Source organism: Dermacentor variabilis, chromosome 5, assembly GCF_050947875.1.
Source record: "Dermacentor variabilis isolate Ectoservices chromosome 5, ASM5094787v1, whole genome shotgun sequence".
NCBI lineage: Eukaryota > Metazoa > Arthropoda > Arachnida > Ixodida > Ixodidae > Dermacentor > Dermacentor variabilis.
Window position 1 is genome coordinate 42,896,083 of NC_134572.1, and position 19,171 is coordinate 42,915,253.

The following is a 19,171-nucleotide window of genomic DNA, read 5'->3' on the forward strand; positions in this document are numbered from 1 at the left end:
AACCGCGATGCAGAATGGTCACTTACGCGCAGGCAGGCTGACGGTGTACTTCATGTTATCTGCTACCAAGAGTCTTAATTGCAGAGCGTTGTTCCTTCTAACGAACGCAGCCAAACACCTTCGTTGTGCATACATTTCATTACTAACGTCCAGGAAAGAAAAAAAATAAAGTGAGATCAAATCTGTTATGAAGATTACGCCGCCTGAAGCTTCCCTTTGTCGCCTGACTTCGGCAATCCGCAAACCAAACCAGCCCATTGAAATGCCACATCCGTGCGCCCTGTCAGAGCTTGCCTAGAGGGGACCACAGCACTGCAGCACGAATCGAGGCTATGATCGGCTTTTAGGCACAAGTTGCGCGCGTCGTGTCAAGAGAGCACGCTTGCGTTAGGCGAGATGAGCGGCAGATTTCGCGCGTATACGTTTATGTTGGCTTTTGCGCGCCAATAGTATGAAGAAAATCACTTGCTCTAATGGAACGGAAAATAAAGGCCACCTCGGGAAGGTTCGAAATTACTCTCTTCGCTTCGCGTACTGCACCTCCGGCAAAGCGGGGCCAGTGATAAAGTGGACGTGGCTACTCAACTGAAGTTTCACACCGCTGCTTCCTTTTTTTCTTTTTTTTTGAGTACGCACAACGTGTTATTGCCGCGCTGCTGAAAACACAATGAGGCATTCTGACCAAGAAGCTCTTGTGTAACTGAAGTGACCCGTAAGGAGCGCATGGGGAGCGTCGCCATGGTTGATGGTGATTCATGAAGTATTTACCTGAATAACGGCCGTGCTTGAACATTAAGGAAGTACATGCGAATCTACATAGACTTATATTTCATGCGCAACTAAGTCCACCGTGCGGACACTCGGGGGCACATGCATGCGTACTCTGCTGCTGGTGGGTTAGGTTACTTCGTGAGTTTGAGAGCTAATTTTAATCACGCCTAAGTTTTGAAGTAAACTAGTTTGCGGCCGTTATAACTCAGTGACGCTATACATTTCTCACGAGGTATAGAACACGTACATTTTTAAAACGTGCCGACTTGCAACCGTGATGAGGGAGAACAAGAAAGGGGTTGCCTCAACCCGCGGTTCCAGCTTTTCTAAGGGTTGTCTTCGCCAAGACCTTCACAAGGACAACTCTTTTTTTTTTTTGGCAGGAATATTGGCACCAGACATAGGTGCTGTCTTCATGGGATATGGCATACTTACGATAATTATGGTTTACTTCAGCTTTCAGGAAGCAGAAAAATTGAAAAAAGAAAGAAACAGCACTTTGCCGCTGTGTTCGAACTTGAGCTGTACCTAAATTTTTTTGCTACCTTCATGCGCTTCTTTACCCAAAAGCAAGAGGCAGCCTGTGGCTAACTTTCCTTTGGAATTCCTGTCAGTCCCTGCGGCATAAGGTAAAAATGCGATTTTTTCGTCTATGTCGTCCACGCAAAAGTGCCATAATATAAATGAGGCGGGGAAGGGGGGGGGGGGAGGGATGTTTCCGCTCTTTGGTGAAATACGTGTAAAAAATCTGGCTACGGCCCTCCGTGCCCCTCATAAAGCCAGCACCGGAGCTCTCTAACGCATAGAATCTGGCGTCGGGGCCCTGCGTCCAGCGTCGACCATCCTGTCGCGAAAATTCCTTCCGAACCACGCATACCCAACCACGCAGGCCCTCCGTGTAGCCCAGGGACGTCACTGAAATAATTGAATTTCTCAAAGTAAAATGCGTCAAAAAATCGTAAAGTATGACTTACACGCAACCTACAGACATGGTAGAGTCGGGTTGTATTTTGAATTTACGAGAAAAATATAATTTTGTAACGCGGAAATTCAAACACAAGCCCCTTTTACAGCGTTTCTACCATTCACAGAGCGGCGCATCCGCTTGTTTTCAACATCTCCGGATGGCACTGCGCACCTATGGCTCACGCAAGAGGTCGCGTTTCTACCAGAAAGCTTGCCTTGGTGCATAGCTTTCGCCGCCAGCGTTTCCCATTAAATATTACGGTTACATATGCTGCAGTTGCCGGCAAGCGTGAAAAGCAGTCAGGGATCTTTGAATACTGTCGCGTTGCACCCTTAAAGGCGAAGCTCAGGCGTCCTACAAATTTTGAGTGAGAGTATCCGTTACCGGAAGCTCAACTGTGGCTTCGACCGCACTGGTAATCTCATCGAGAATTGCGTAGGTCGTCTTAACTATCCGGTACTCGAACAGTCTAGCACGATGACCGTATTAAATCAATATGTGAGACGAATGCTGCAGGATATGGTCATTTCGGAGAAGGAGCCAGAGTGAATAAGACATCGAGCGCTTATTCACGAGGATTTTTACGTGATGGAGTGTCTTTTGTTCGGGACAGCCCGTTTAGAAGACGACACGCATGCGCGAACCAGTGACCTGTTCACATCTGAGCAAGCCTTTTTTTTTTTATCGCGTCCTGTTTAGCTAACTGAAGAACCCAGCATTCCGAATGCCACATTAAACAGTGGCATCAGCCTGATATCGAAGCACTGCCCGCATGAGCACAGTCACACACACACAAAAAAAAGAAGCATCAAGGAAATAAGGAGCGGCCGGGCATTTGCTGCTCGCGCTATGCAAAGCGATCTGTGATCAGGCGCTTCGCATACAAAAACCGGATTTTTCGGTGTAACGGGCCGAATCCTGGTGTTCAACGATGCGTGGATTGTTTCGAGGTCGCGCACGTACAGGGCGAAGCTAAGGCACGCAAGCCCCGCATACGGATCAGCCCCATGTGCAGCGATCGTCAAACAAAATCACCGTCTAGCCTGTCACTGCGTGATTATCCGCGTGGGAAAGCGCATCTATACATGCATGCACTCATCCTCAACACGCTCCAAGCTTTCATGGAAGACTAATTTGTACTATAGTATAGAGAACGCAGAATGGTACTGCAGCAGCACAAGCCTATTTGGTAAAGAGACAGCAGTAAAGGTAAATGCAGAGAAGTTAACCAGATCACAATATCCGGTTTGCTACCTTGCGCTCGAACGCTGTGCAAGTTGTATAAAGAACGTATGTGTCGCGCATATTTTATATTGTTACGTGTAGCTATGTGCTGTGCACTGTGTAGGTATCTTTATCTACGTCAGCTGTTTTGTTTGCAAAACTTTCAACTTTGTGTTAATTCTTCAATATATGGTGTACTTTCGCATAATTAAGAAGCTGCGTAGGTATCTGAGTCTCATTCTACTATTTTATCGTGTGCGGAACTTCGAAAACGTTCGCGCATAAAGAAAGAAAAAGAAATAAGAAACGAACATGGAACGAAGGAAATAAGAAACAAAAACACACGAAGAAATAAGAAATAATGAAAAAAAAGAAAAGAAAGTGAGAACGGGGAAGGTAGAACATGCCTAAATAAAACCTACGCCTAAATAAAACCGCTTCTGACTCTGACTCTGAACCGCCGTGCACCAGGCTGCGCCCAAGAAATTCAAGAAGACAAATCAAATATTATTTCCGCCTATGATAATAATATATGAAATATGAATTCTATTATTATTGTGCGCCACAGACGTTAGCTGAACTTGATGGTAACACAGATATGCACACACGTGTGTGTGTGTGTGTGTGTGTGTGTGTGTGTGTGTGTGTGTGTGTGTGTGTGTGTGTGTGTGTGTGTGTGTGTGTGTGTGTGTGTGTGTGTGTGTGTGTGTGTGTGTGTGTGTGTGTGTGTGTGTGTGTTTGGGAAGGGAATGGGTTCGCGCCAAGAAGGGAACGCTGCTTCGGCGCTGCCGTCAAATTTTCACATTCTTCGTCAGTGGTTGGAAAAGCAACATTCACCATTCTGCCTCTACGGAAATAAAGAAAAGAAGGTACTAGAATCACTCGAGAGCCTGGAACAGTCGTATCCTGCGGTGGCTTCAGCTAACAGCGCCAACAAAATTTTCGCCCACGTATTAAGCAGAAATATAATTAAAATTTTAGTCCTAATAGAAGTAATGTGGGGGCTCCCGAGGCATCTGTTCTGGTAAAGGCCAAAGCCAGCATCTGTGCGCTAAAAAGTGAAATGATAAGATATTGGACTTTTGAAGGGAACACCTAAGTTGTAATAGATCGAACATAACAGAATTCCACAAAATAAAAATAAAGGTCGTGCTATAAGTCCAAGCGGGTTTCTCAGAAAGAAAGCTTTACAGTTGAAAAAAAAAAAAATCTCAGGCCTGCGTGGCGCAACCAGCACAGTCACAGCGCAAGCTGGAGGTGGGGATCCAGAGGAGCTCCATTTTCGGCAGCACGCACTAGAGGGCGTTCACGGCGAAGTCGCCTTGCGTCGTTTTCAAGACAACGATCAGAACTGTCCGCCCGACGTCGACGGCGAGCTACGGCTTTTGCTGCTGTCCGCAAAGCGGTCCACTGACTCCGACGTTGCCTGGTTGTAGCCACGCGTAGCACTAAGATTCGCTTCTTCAGCAGCGGTTTATGCCTTGCGAAGAGGTGCCATAAAACGTACCGAACAGTATGCACGCAGGTGTCGAGACTTCGCGGCGCACATGTCACATCCCTTGATCCGTGGCACGATATGATGCCGTTGTGAATGATGATGATGATGATGATGATGATGATGATGATGAATTGTTGGCATCTGCTTTGTTACGGGGCAGTGGCAGATAGTCACTTATCCTGCTTGAGTTAACCAGGTCCAGCTACATGCAACTGCTACATGTTGAGACGCCTGGTGGAATACAACGCAACTGCAGTGCAAAGTTTGCATGTTTCGAGGCTACGCGGCGCGCACGTCACATTGCATGACAATTGGCAGGATTCCATGCTGCTGATGATTTATTGGCATATCCCCTTTGAAATGGGGCGGTTACAAAGAGTCACCTTGCCTGCTTGATTTTATCCAGGTATGTCATACATATTTTTAAATCTAACATTCTTTATACACCTCCTTATACTTCTTTTTCTTCCACAAGACCAACCACTTCTTGGCCACTCACCCTTAGTGTCTAAGAGCCCGGCGATAGGCTGCGACAGACACCGACGGCGGGCAACACTGAGAACCGAAATGGCTTTTGGGATGAGCCGGTAACTGCTTACGTTGTAAAACTTCTCCCAGTCCAGGATCGAGCACCGTTTCAACGCCTTTCCGTTCTACCATGTGGACCAACTTCCCCTTCTGCCACCCTCTAGCCTCCAAACCAGCTCAGATGGTAAAGCCACCACACAGGTCCTGGCTTAGATCCCCTAAGTAGGACGTATTTTTCTTCTAGCGAAGCTTTCGAAGAAACCCGCATGGCTTTCGTTTGTAGCTTAGTGCTATTCTCAGGGGGATGATAACTTTAATGCAGAATGCTGCTGGGATTGATCCTAGAGGTTCTTCCTATAGATGGCGGGCCAATTAGCATGATTCAATTTCGACCAACTAATTTGTGCCAGTGAGCACAGCCTTCTTATGCGTGATAAAACAAAAGAACACACAGACCTCTTAATAAAGAAGCGCGCGATATTCGACCCCTTTTCTTATTTCTAATATTTTCGCTACAATATTCTGATATGTGCCACCGGAAGCTTCGGGATACATATCACGAAATTTTGACCGATGAAACAGTGCCAGTAAGCGCATCTCTATTCAGCTTAATCAAACATTAAATCACGACATAAGATTTGTACATATGTCGGCTGATAGCACACGGAGCTCTTAAAAGGAAAGCGCGTGCCATTCGATGCCTTCCTTGATTTTCTTATATTTGGGCTACCCCACTCTTGTGCTACTATATATAGGTACGTGCCCATTCTTGGCCAATCCCCCAGAAGGGTATGCGCCGCTGTAACACAAGGGGTAGAGAATGCTGCAATATATTTAAATGTGCGTCGTACTTCCCTTTGTATGCGCCTCTTATCACCATTTTTTCTTCGGCAAGCACCGCATATCTCTTTAGCCCTCATGACATTACGACGTCGACAATTGGCATGGTGTTCGCCATTCGACATAGCCTGTGAACGGTGTACTCACGGAATATTCATCAGAGGCTGTCATTTCTTGAGGTACGACACTTACGTGGACCATGGAATATCGCTGCCTGTGTATGTCGCGCAAAGAACGTACTTTTAACCTCCGTTAAGGACACTGATCTCAATGAGACACTGTAGTTTTTGAGCGTTGCGGTGCATTTTGTGTATGTTGTGTATACGTTGTGTGCGCTGTGCGTGTCATCTCATTTTTCATCATCCCCATCTGGAGTAGCATGTTAGGGGCTGCCGCCACCCTCTCCAGATTCATCTCTCTCTCTCCACACACACGCGCACACACACACACACACACACACACACACACACACACACACACACACACACACACACACACACACACACACACACACACACACACACACACACACACACACACACACACACACACACACACACACACACACACACACACACACACAGACGCACGCACGCACATTAAGTATTAAGTCGTCTGCTAACAAAAGGCACTAATGCGTTAAAATCCACATATACTCTTCGGGTTTAGCTCGAAATATTTAGCCTCAGTGTGGATCGAATTGCAACTTGTATCGACCTCGTCGGGTACTTCTAGAGACTCCCCCCCCTTCTTTTTTACCCCTACTCTCGCTAATGCAGCTCTCGCTTCTCCTTCGCAATAATGCAGTTTTCTTGATATATGTGCTATTCGAGGAGGTTATTGAATCGAATAACTGTTATCTAAATTTAAATGTTCTTTCTTTTTCATTTTATATGCGTTTGCGAAAGTTCAAACATTAAGATGAGTGCCCAGTGAATTTTAAAACAAAGGTGTCTGATTTTTTTATTCAGAAATACTTGTATAGTATTAAAGATACATTCAGAGCCCATATTCAAAAACTTTTCTTTCCCAAATACCGTCTGCAATTCTCCATTGCCGTACCGCTAGTCTAATATCCTCACTATGGCTGTAATGAGTGGCGCGGAGGCTCCAAGAGAGGCCATAAAAGAAACGCTTTTAAATATAAGAAATGTACGGGCCCTTACTTCTTTTCGAGTGGTGTTTGTTTGACATTCGCAAATATGGCACCTCTAGTTCATTACTACTTTTCTACTTTTCACTACTGCTTTTCGCACTACTTTTCGATATTGCTCACTTTTGGACCCTGACTAACGTGCACGCACGCACGCAGGCACGCAGGCACGCAAATGTTCCCATGATATAATATTAGGGCGCGTTTACTTCAAACATCCTAGTATCAATTGTGTCCGCCTTGTTCACGCCCGTAAAAGAAAACTGAGCGAGCTGAGAGAGTGCTGAGCGTGTGCAGTTTGGCGATATCCTGTTCGCGCAACATGCCAACGGAATGTTTATGCACGAACCCGCAGCGCTTGACACGCGGCAACAGAATAACCCGGGCGAGTCCAGCGTGCAACAAAGAAACGCAAAAGGCGTGCACGAGAATGTAAGGCTGCGCGCGTCACATTGTGACGTTTGATTGAAGGAGGAGGAGACTGGGGATGGCAGGCTTCCTGACGGCGTTCCTCTCCAGCGGCGTGATCCGCCGGCTAACGGTCGTGTAAGTGGCGGGGCCGAGCCAGCCGCGCGTGCTTTGCGATGTCAGCCATCGGCCTTTTTCGCTAATCATGACTTTGGACCGCCAGACTTGACGTACGTGTGAATGCGAGGTTCCGTCGGTCGTACTCTTGAGCATGATGTCCTTCTTAAGCGCAACTCGAATACAACTGACTCCATTCGTTGAGCGTTCTGCGGTTTACTTAAGGCCTGCGTGGAGAGGGTGATGCGCGATTATTTCAGAAATCTCGTCAACCAGCGTTCTAGAGAAAACCTTATTTAAGATTATTATTATATATGGGAACATACAAGGGGCACACAAAGGAAACAGGGAGGGAGCAAGCTGACAACTGCCACCGAGAGGGGCACAACGCTTGTCTATCCTTTCGGGAGGATGGAATGAAAAGAGGAGGAGAGCAGAAGATAGGAAACTAAGAAATAGGAAAGAAAATAGGAAACAAACAAATGACAGAGACACGGCCAAAAGAAAGTAGGAACACGCAAACAATGACTGTTAACAGGAGACCAAATCAGTTTTCCGCATCAAAAGTTAGCAAGGCCTCTAAAAAATGCAAGAAATGAGCAGGCGAGCTGGTGAATTAATGAATGAGTCAGTGAAACATTTCTTAAATTAAGCATGTTAGTGTGGCCCTGATAAAAAATTACTCGTATGTGGTGTAGACGGTCAGTTAGCCTGTACAGAAAACGGAAGAGAATGAATGAATGAACGAATTTTTGCATTGCGTATCGATGTGCGTAAACAAATACTCTGCCTACACAGCTGTCTTAGGGAAGCGCTGGTGAAAATTCGGCTATACGTAGGCAGCGTAGACGACAAAAAGTAGCAGATGAACGGGTAATCCACCTGAAAAACATTTAGTTTATGAATTAGTCATGCATAAATACCGTATTTAGCAGTCGCGGCTAGAGTTGGCCGCTTCTAGTGTTACTAGATTACATTTCTCAGTGAATTTTTAATTATTCGTGCTCAAATAGTTAATAATATAAACAAGAACAAGAACATTAACGAGAAGTTGCGGAACCAGTCGTGCTCACTTTAAAGGATCGTTAGCGTTTGTACTAAAGATTTTGAGATCTTTGTTGGCGCATTAAAGCATTACACAAGAAAGCCAACGCCACGCGACGCCTGCATGCGCGGCCTCACTTTTGCCTGGTACACGCGAAAGTAATGTCGCCGCTCTCCGCGCGCCCTCTCCCTCGCACTCACCGAGGGAGGCCACGACCGTGAGGACAGGTCGTCGCGCCGTTCCCGTCCTCTTACGCAAGGGTCCCGGAAAGGAAGCGTCCCACGATGGTCGCTGGCCGACGCATACCGCCGAAATGCTCCGAGACCCCGTGGCGCTCTCCCGTCGCCGCGTCACGTCTACCGCTAAACGGCCCAGCGCGCCGAGCCCGCAGGTGACAGCCATGCGGTCGGGCCCCGGCCCCCCTGCGCCTCGGTTCCGCGGCCGCTGGCCTTTGGCGGGAGTTGGCCGAAAGAAGTGTCGTCGACGTCCCTCAGCAAAGCCATCCGGCCCGGTTGTCCCAGGCACGCCCTTGGCCCCGTTTTCGATGAGCCACTTCGTCCCGCCGAGGAGAGCAAAGCGCGCGCCCGGCGCGCGCGAAGCAGTTCCGCCGGGGCCGGTGACCTCCATTTTCTTGCGCGCGAGATGCACCCAACCACCTGGAGGGCTCAGAGATGTGTGTTCTCTCCGCCTCTTCTTTTTTGTCTTGTTACTCGGTACGTCCCCTCCGTCTTTTTCTCTTATTTTTATATTTGTCTGCTCCCTTCAATCTCGGCCTTCGAATGGCCGTTTTTCCTTTTGGTATACGCTTACGCGTCCCGGCTTCTCCTCGCCCCCATCGTACTGCGAATGAATGAAGGTGTCGATTCCGTAACGGATCTTCCTCGGGATCGGAAGCAACGGCACGGAAGCGAAGGTTCGTGCTGCCCGCGGAACGGCTCTGCGAGGACCCGGGAGTGAGACCAGCCCCTCCTCGCGTTCCTGCTGCGCGGAAGCGTGCGGGGAAGCATCGAAGTGGGCGGCGAACGGCTCTCGCCTCTGGGCACATGCGCGCTTCGGAGATGCCTGTCCCGAGGCACTCGATGGTCTTCCGCCGAATTCACGCGCTCGCAACGTATTCCTCGTTCGCTGCGAGGCGCGTCTGCGCATCCTGGACGTAACGACCGCGCCGAGTGTATTCGGCTCCGGCAAGTAACTCGTCGAAGGCGCCGAGAGGTACGCGTGGCTCGCGCGAGTGCCCGAGCGGGCGCTGATAACAGAGGTGCGTCGTCAGCGAACGCGTTACGGCGGGCGCCTGCGGCCCCTGTTTTCTCGAAAGCGCACCGAACCCTTGAAGAGCGATGACGGAGGTCATGGGCGCAGTTATTCGCCTCGGGGCACTTCAGTCTTTTGTGTGCTGCTGGTGAAAATTCTGAGGCTTGATTCGCTTACACATTTATTATTATTGTTATTATTATTATTATTATTATTATTATTATTATTATTATTATTATTATTATTATTATTATTATTATTATTATTATTATTATTATTATTATTATTATTATTATTGTTGTTGTTGTTGTTGTTGTTGTTGTTGTTGTTGTTGTTGGTAGTGGTGGTGGTGGTTGTGATTGTGGTCTGCAGACTATTGAGGGAATTCAATTATCCTACACCGTTCCGCAAGTTGGACACAACAATCTGACTTCCTCAACTCGAACACGCGTCGGTCATCTGCAGTGGTATTTCTAGATCCAACACTGTCATTATAGATAGAGTCTAGAAAAAAAATTTCTACGCAGATATTATCACCGCTTTGCTAACACTGACAGTGGACCCCTTTCCAGCAATGTTGGCTTATTGTCATTGCCCTTATTCGGTGCCGACGTAATCGCAATGACCTCCTGTTTCTTTTTAAACTAGTTCATGGTAACCTCACGTGCCCTGAATGCCTCAGTTGTATCATTTTTCGTACTCCGCGGAAGATCACCAAAGAACGTAGGCCTTTCCATGTTCCTGCCTGTCATCAGCAACATTCAACTCTCCACAGAATTCGGAGCCCTTATAACGCTTATTTTCATGGTCTTGATATTTTTCATAACTCGCTGTCATTGTTCTTTTCGGAGCGTTGCGTAATTGCCTCATAGTTTCATAGATTGTTCAACTGCCCCTCTCCTCCTTTTTCTGATGTATTCACCCTACGCCTTGTGTATGTACACCTTTGGGCTCAAGTTAAAGAAGCTTGGTCAAATAATAAATTTTATTCTTTCTCTCTGTGTTATTGTTTACATTTTTTTATTTTAGTGTATACTTGCACCAGCTATCAGCCACTATGGTTGTTCCTGGGTACGGTAAATAAATCATTGATTATTACTCTTCGGGGGATTTTTCTCCAGGCATATGTAGTCAAAATGATAAAAAAGAAAAAGAAGAATGTTCAGTGTAACATCTCGAAACTATACTGTCTGTTATGAAGGACGTTGTAGTGGATGGTTCCTGATTCATTTTTACCGCCTGGTGTTCTTTAATTATGTTCACCCAAAGCGTAGTATACGATCGCATTGAAACATCAAAGGGAAACCTTCAAGTGGCTACTGACTCGAGATGGTTCCAAAGAAATACAACATGTGTTTCAGTTAGAAAAAAATGTCTAAATTAAACGTGCTTTTCGCGTACCAGATCATAACCGTAAAGAAACTGCCGGGAGAGAACAATGGAGTTCGTTTCAACAATACACCATAACGTGACGTAATAGACGCGTAAGCATCGTAGCCATTGCTAAGCTGAGGAACTCAATCATTTAGTCAGGACACAAAGAGACAATCCTTAGTTCGAGTTATGCCTTTTGTGCGCGAAGAATGTTTTTGACCAGAACATGTAGCGATATAATATTACCCTTTTCGTGTCTGCAGGTATTATGCGCAACTTCGGTCGCATGAAGACGCTGCCCGCACAACTTGTCCCTCGCGAAGGCTTCTGCAATGCCGTAAGTCCTGTTCCCTTCCTCTATTCCATTTCTTTTTCTTTAACATCGCGAAGTTACTATCTGTGGCAATAGCTTCCAGGTCAAGAAGCCCGCGGCTGCAATGGGCATAACATTGCGCGGAGACACTACATGCATTCGCCGGCACTGACCACATCTACGGGTATGAATGTAGGTGTCTCTTCGCTTCTACAGACCCCTTCAACTAGGTCAGCGACAACGAGCGCAGATGCATCATACGGCTTCATGTCCAGTCCGGTCGTGAGCGCTTTAGGCTGAGTTGTTCTTTTTCCCCCTTTTTTTCCCAAACCGATATGCAGTTTAGTTCCGCTTTTGCGGTGAACTCGTTTACGGAGTGGCGAGCACACCTTGCGCGGTGCTTTAAAAATATCAATGACGAATCAAGGTAGTGTCGACTAATTAACCTCTTTATTTGGACAGCTTTTGCCGCGTGTTTTGCTTGAGGGAGGACACGTATTATTTTGTGATGTTTCGTTTTCTCATTTTCCATTTGGCAAAATAATTTTCGTGTTCTTCTCTGAACGATGCGATCACGAGCTGAAAGTTCTTGAATTGCGCTGTCGTACTGATGTCTACCGTAATTCATTTTTTCCGCATGCTTCCGCACACTGGAATAGGCTTCCCAAGAGCATTGGTGAATGTAAAACGTTTTCAGAGTTTCTGTCTTTATTGTTCCGCAGTCTACCATAGTATGTCATGCCGTTTACGTTATATCATTTAGCTGGGATTGCGCTTCATGCGATAGTGTACCCTTCCATTTCTGTGTTGCAATTTTGCACCGCAGTTCACTGAAGACCGTTATGCCGTCGAGATGACTCATCGATGTTGCGTATTTTGTTACTTTTAACACCTGTGCTTAGCTGTTTTAAGTTTTTGTCACATGTTCATTTTCCTCCAATAGTACCCCCCCCCCCTCCCTGTAATAATGCCCCTGTGGTGCTGCCGGTACTTGTATAAATATATATAAATAAAATTCTGCGTGAACGTATTCACGCGCAGATATACGATGCAACCTTACCCCATTGGCTTGAAGAACAGAACCCTTATCGTTGCCCCTCTTCTTGTCGGCTGACAATGACCGAGCTCGTTCTATAGCCCAGCATTTCAATGAATATTTTGAGAGCGTGTTTAACACTTCCGTTTTAAACTGTGCATGTAACACGACAGTCTTTTCACGTGCAGGCGCATTCTTCATTTTTTATCCTGATGTGGTACCTATGCTGCTAAAATTGAAAACCAAAGTGTTGTGCGGTCCCGACCATATCCCAAACGTATTCCTACGACGATATGCTTTACCTCTTGCTAAATTTATGGTTATTATTTTTCGCACTTCTTTGCTGACTGCACAACTGCCCTATGATTGGAGGACAGCCCGAATCGGGCCCATCTTTAAAAAGGGAGACCACCTGAAACTAGAAAATTACCGTCATATTTCACTAACTTCGCTATGCTGTAAAATTATTGAACATACCTACTAGTATAATAAACTTCCTCGAGGAACGCTGCATATTGACGAAATATCAGCATGAGGTTCGGAAAGGATTATCGACCGTAACTCAACTCGTCACATTTCATTAACCCTCGATAGACAGGGTAGGATAGATACGCTTTTTTAAAACTTTTGCAGAGCCTTCGATAAAGTTGCTCATAGTAAAGTCATTTTCAAACTTGAAGCAATAGTAATTCCACAAATACTTGGTTGTTTGAATTTCAGCCTACTTGAATAATCGCAAACAATACGTTGATGTAGCGGGTCAACACTCGGGCTGCCCTCCGTTCACATCTGGTGTACCTCCGGGCAATGTGTTAGGCCCTTTGCTTTTATATTGTATATTAATGATATTGTTGAGGTTGGTTCGCCCTGTTGTCGAAATTAGATTGTTTGCTGATGATTGTGTTTTGTTTAAAGAAATTATTTCCACTAACGATTACAAAGACCTCAACACTATAGTCTGGGCAATAAATATGAATGGTGTGTAAAATGGGGAATGACCCTTAACACGAGCAAACGTGTCTGCTTCCCAGTAACTCGCAAAAGAATCCCCTGTCATATACCTACATATCAGGGTCATATTAGCAAGTTGTTATAAATATCTCGGTGTGACACTCACTTCAAACCTGTCTTGGAATCTTCAACTTGACAATGTTTGTTCTTATGCCTTCCGCAAGCTTTGTGTCTTTAAACATAAAAATGCTCCCACTAATGTTAAGCTCCTCTGCTATACTGTTCTTGTGTGGCCAAGACTAGAATATGCTTACATTATATGGGATCCTCATACTAAGAGCAACATTGATCGTTTTGAACCTATTCAGAGAAAGACCGTACGGGTTATTTTTCATAAATGTTCCGCATGAGACTCCCCTTCTGATTTAATGCAACCAAATGGCATTCCCCTATTACAGGCACGAAGGCGAAAATTTACATTAGAATTTCTTTCCCAACTGTTGGAAAACAAGCTAGCGCTATATGCATCAACATATTTGTCCCTCTTAAAACCAGGCCCACCCGACACCACAATGAAAACGCCCGAACTCCATATTTTGCTCGCACAGACTTATTTAAGTTTTCTTAGTTCCCGAGAACCATTAGTCAATGGAACTGCCTTACCGAAACAAGTGATCAAACTGTGAATTAACGTTTCCGAATCTATATTATTGTTGCTTGTTTTCGTTGCTGTTTCTTTTGTGTCTTTTGTAGTTGTATCGATCACCCTGCTTGGACCATGAGCCCACAGTATTGTATAAATAAATAAATAAATAAATAAATAAATAAATAAATAAATAAATAAATAAATAAATAAATAAATTTCATTCTTCAGCTCACCTGCTCATAAGCTGCTGCCATAGCAGATATGCTAAGATATGATTTCATGTGCCGACATTACCATGTTGCCCGTCAGATCTCCTGCGAGGCAGGTGACGGGTCGTTTATCAGTGTGAGGTTAATGGAGTTAATTTATTTGTATATGACTGGATTCATTCATTTATTCATTCACTTACTGGTTTTGGCATTGCCCTGCTAAGCACGAGACCGCGGGGTGAAATTCCGGCCACGGAAACTCACGGTGTGCACGTTTAAGGACCCCAGGTGGTCAAAATTAAACCGAAACCGTTCACTACTGCGTGCCTCATAATGGGATAGTTGTTTTGGCATGTAAAACCGCCTAATTTAATTTGGTGTTAATTTTCTACTTCATTCATCAAATTAATATATTTGCCGTCATATATCAACATCTACGTTAATATGTGTTTCTTTGGACAAAAGGTGCGATAGCTACGCCGCAGTAGATGGCTCCAGAATAATATAGACTACCTGTGGTTGTTAACGTGCACCCAAATGTTCAGTATTAGAGTCAAGTGTTTGACGAAAATTAAAGGTTGAGTACACCGATGTTCTTGCATGCCATCTCCCGCTGGATATCCCTCGTAGTTAATTGCCGAACATATTAAGGGTGCTCCTGCAACAACATTGAGACATTTTAAGAAAGTAGGTGTGAAGCTAGAAAGAATGCTTCGCGAAAACGCTAAACTTAGACAATGCTCGAAGGTACCGCTACGATGGATTGTCTAGATGATTGCGTAAATATGACCTGAACCGAAATTTCGTCCAGCAGGCCGTGTGAGTATTACGCCCTGCAGATATCCGGCAACCTGAGCAGTTATTCAATCTGCTCCCTTCGATATAGCCAGCCAAACGCGCCACGGTCATTATGCTCGGCAGATGTTCTCAGCACATGGCGACAGCTTCGTGCTGTAGCAGAAGCGTGGTATGAGTGCAGTGGTCTTCTGCAGATTAAATCACAGACATCGGCTGACGTTCGAACTGGCACATTTCTTATCGAACACGTGAAGCGCACGAAAGCGGCTGCTAAAGTGCACTTCTCGTGATAACGCCCCGCTGCTCTCCGATAGCCATTCAGTTGTCTCGTAACTTACGCTATCAGGAACGGTTGGGCATTCATTGACAAGACGCGCACAGATACATTTCAGTGGAGCGGAGGAACAGTGATGTACTGATAATCATCTTGGTTTTCATGGCCGCGCGAAGTAAATGACGCACTTGTGTATAATGGCTATGTGTGCATAATGGCCTATGTGTATACATATGTATACTCTGCCTGACAGCCATAGCCTCTTGAGCCCCGAAAACATCTCAAGTCAGTTCTTATTACCGACTCGTATGTTACGGACGTCATTATTTTTTTGCTTAAATACCGTGGTAAGGTGTCATCCATGCGAAAAGGTGGGCGTGTGAAAAGTATGAATGGCAACTTGCAATATAATGTACAAAGTGTCTCAAGAGGGAGACCGCTTTTGGCGGCCGGGTGGCTAGCGCATAGTGTCGCCAGCCCCAATATCTCGAGGATAAGACACCTTGCCATTCTTCGGCGTGCATGAGACTCTCTTCGTCTCATAGGTAACATATGCACTCAGCAGAAGAGGGGTGATGCTTTCTGACAATATTTGCCCGTATTTTCAGCCATAAATAGGATCTTTAGACAATATTGGCTTGATACTAACAACAGACCCGCCGTGGTTGCTCAGTGGCTATGGTGTTGGGCTGCTGAGCACGAGGTCACGGGATCGAATCCCGACCGCGGCGGCCGCATATCGATGGGGGCGAAAACTTCCGTGTTCTTAGATTTAGGTGGTCCAGGTGGATTTAGGTGCCCCAGGTGGTCAAAATTTCCGGACTCCTCCACTGCGGCGTGCCTCATAATCAGAAAGTGATTTTGGCACGTAAAACCCCATAATTTAAATTTTATAACATGTCTCATTAAAAACGTTTTTTGTTAATGAGATATTTACTTACAAATGGTTGTCGCAAACCCTGCGACAAACCCATCCTGAGCTTCTAAAGAAGAAAGGGTCACTTAATTAAGCGAAAGTAGGCTAGTGGCTTCATATTAGTTTTTTTATTGAAATTAAAATAAAAGAAAGAGATGTAGTCACCCTATAATGGTGACTGCTACTCCTTTTCGCATAAGAGAAACAACAATGTAAGAAAATACATGCACTAATAAAATCAAACGCTAACGCGTGGGCGAGTCACCATCGCTTGCTTACAAAATGTTTCTCAAAGGCGGTTTTCTCCAAAGGCTGAACAATCGATGAAACTCCACTCGACAGCATCCATTAGGATGCACTATTTGGAATCGTCACCTCTACAATACGAGCAGTCCTGCATGATGCCGTAATGTGCGAAGTTCCCCACCTTCCCCGTTAAGAATGTACAGCGAAAAAAGAAAGAAAGGAAGGAACATAAACGCGCAGATATAAATGAATCTTTAACAGGGTGTCAAACCGAACCTGCACCTGGATTGAAGACCGTATTCGAACCTGAGTTATAGCCGGAACTGAGCACAAAGCGTAATCGATATTTCTTGTATGTGCCTGAATCCGAACGGCACCTGAACCGAGAGAAATACTAACGGTTATCGGTTCAGCACGAAACGGTTCAAGCATAAAAGATTGTTCGATAAACTTGCAGTAAACTCTCACGTGAGTGAACTCCAAGGGACCCAAGGAAACAGTTCACTCAACTGAAAGTTTACTAATCTGAATATTCATTGGAATATGGAACATCATAGGGCGCATAACGTCATAACGAAATGGTGCAAGCACAAAAGATTCTTCGATTTAATTACAATGAACTCTTATTGGAGTGAGCTTCAAGGGACCAAAGGAAATAGTTCACTTAACTGCAAGTTCACTAAACGAAACATTTGCTGGAATATGGGACATCATAGGGCACCCGAACGGCACTTGAACTGAGAGAGATACTAACGGTTATCGGTTCGGCACAAAACGGTTCAAGCATAAAAGATCACTTGATATAAGTACAATGAACTGTCATTTGAGCGAACTTCAAGGGACCCAAGGAAATATTTCACTTAACAGAAAGTTCGCTAAATTGAACATTCACTGTTATATGGAACATCATAGCGCACAGAAGATATCGAGTCAATAGTGTGAAATGCGATCATATATACGAAGTGCAAAACAGTTACGTTGCTGCCTATCTCATTTTAAAAAGGCAAGAAAAAAAAAGAAACATCCGTAATTTTTGTTTGCGCTGGTGCTCTTAAAGCGCAAGAAGTAACAAAGCTGTCCAGAGAGTCTATGTTTTTGTGCACTTCCTCTGGCACAGCTTGTTGCTGAGACACAAAGTCTCGCAACTTTTCAAAGCATCCTACAGCCTCGGCTAGAGTTACAGGATTTGATTCTGCCTCTGCCATTGCATCTTCCTCGTCGCACTGTTCTTCTTCGGGACGAACACTGCAAACAATTTCCAGATCTAATAGTTCAGCACCGGTAACGAGCTCACTATCACACTGCACATAGTCTTCTAAGTATTGCTTCGAAGTGCTGCCAGGGTCCACTGTTGAAGTTCGTTCAACTGAAACATTCGCTATTCGAAAATTCGTTTAAGTGAAATGTTTTCGCATGGAATGCATAGGAAAGCGGCCTCAAATTTTGTAAAAGTTCGTTGTGCTGAAATATTCGTTAAACCGTTGTTCGTACAACTGAGGGTTTACGGTATTTCTTCAGTCGGTGCACTTTACCAGCATAACGGTGCAGCTCACGAGTTGCGTTATGTGCGAGAATGGGAACAGCCGATAGGTCTGTCCTGGTAACTACACGACCACGTCGGCAGAGACGCTTGCACTTCTGAAGTCGGCCAAGCCAGATGTGTTCCGCTACCTTAACGTTAATTCAAGGGCCCGACAGAATCACCGGTTCTGTGGAAACGCCCACTTCGGCCGCTCGGCCAGCTCCACTACTTTGCCGTAAAACGCACATGGCAGAATAAGACAAAATGCATAAAAGACGGTGTCCTTGATACTGGAAGATAGGAAACACATCAGCACGGCTTCTTGTAACAATAATACTGCGGTCGCTCATGAATGCCATCACCCTCTCAGTGCGTGGTAATAACTTCTGTAAAAGGCACGGGAAATGTGCTATTGTAGCGTGTCACGGTTAAACCCACGTTTTGCGCCTTCAAGCAGAGAACAACGCTATTCGATTTCTGCAAATCGTTCCCGGGGCACAATATGAGGGATTTAGACGTCTCTTGCCCGCGGCTATCAGTGCAAGGCTCTGTACCACGTGCCCTTGTAGAAGAAAAATTTCTTTAAATTGCACCCAATTGACAATACATGGGTGTTTTTGCATGTCGCCCCCATCGAAATGCGGCTGCCGCAGCCGGGATTTGATCTCGCCCCCTCAGGCTTAGCAGAGGAACACCAAAGTCACTACACCACCATGGTGGGTAATAAATTTATTTGTTATTCACCTAAAAAACGCTGATTTCTGTTTGTCATGTACCAGGGAAGCAGCTTTATCTTTCCGACAAAATTTGCGCATGCCCCATGCAGAAAAGTCGATGACGCTGTGTTGTATATCACACTATAGGGCAAGGTAAAAATTATGTGCCTAGCCGTTATGCATTTGGTTTCTTTTATACGGAACTGGTATTTTTTTCGATTCGGCACCCCGGTTCTTTCGCACAAGGCGCCCCTTTTACTTTTTGGTAAGAAAGCATACTGTTTACCACGGGTCAACAAATGGTGTTAAACATACTTTGAATGCTCCAACCTCACATACAAGCAGCTTTTTTTTAAATTCGAAAGCTA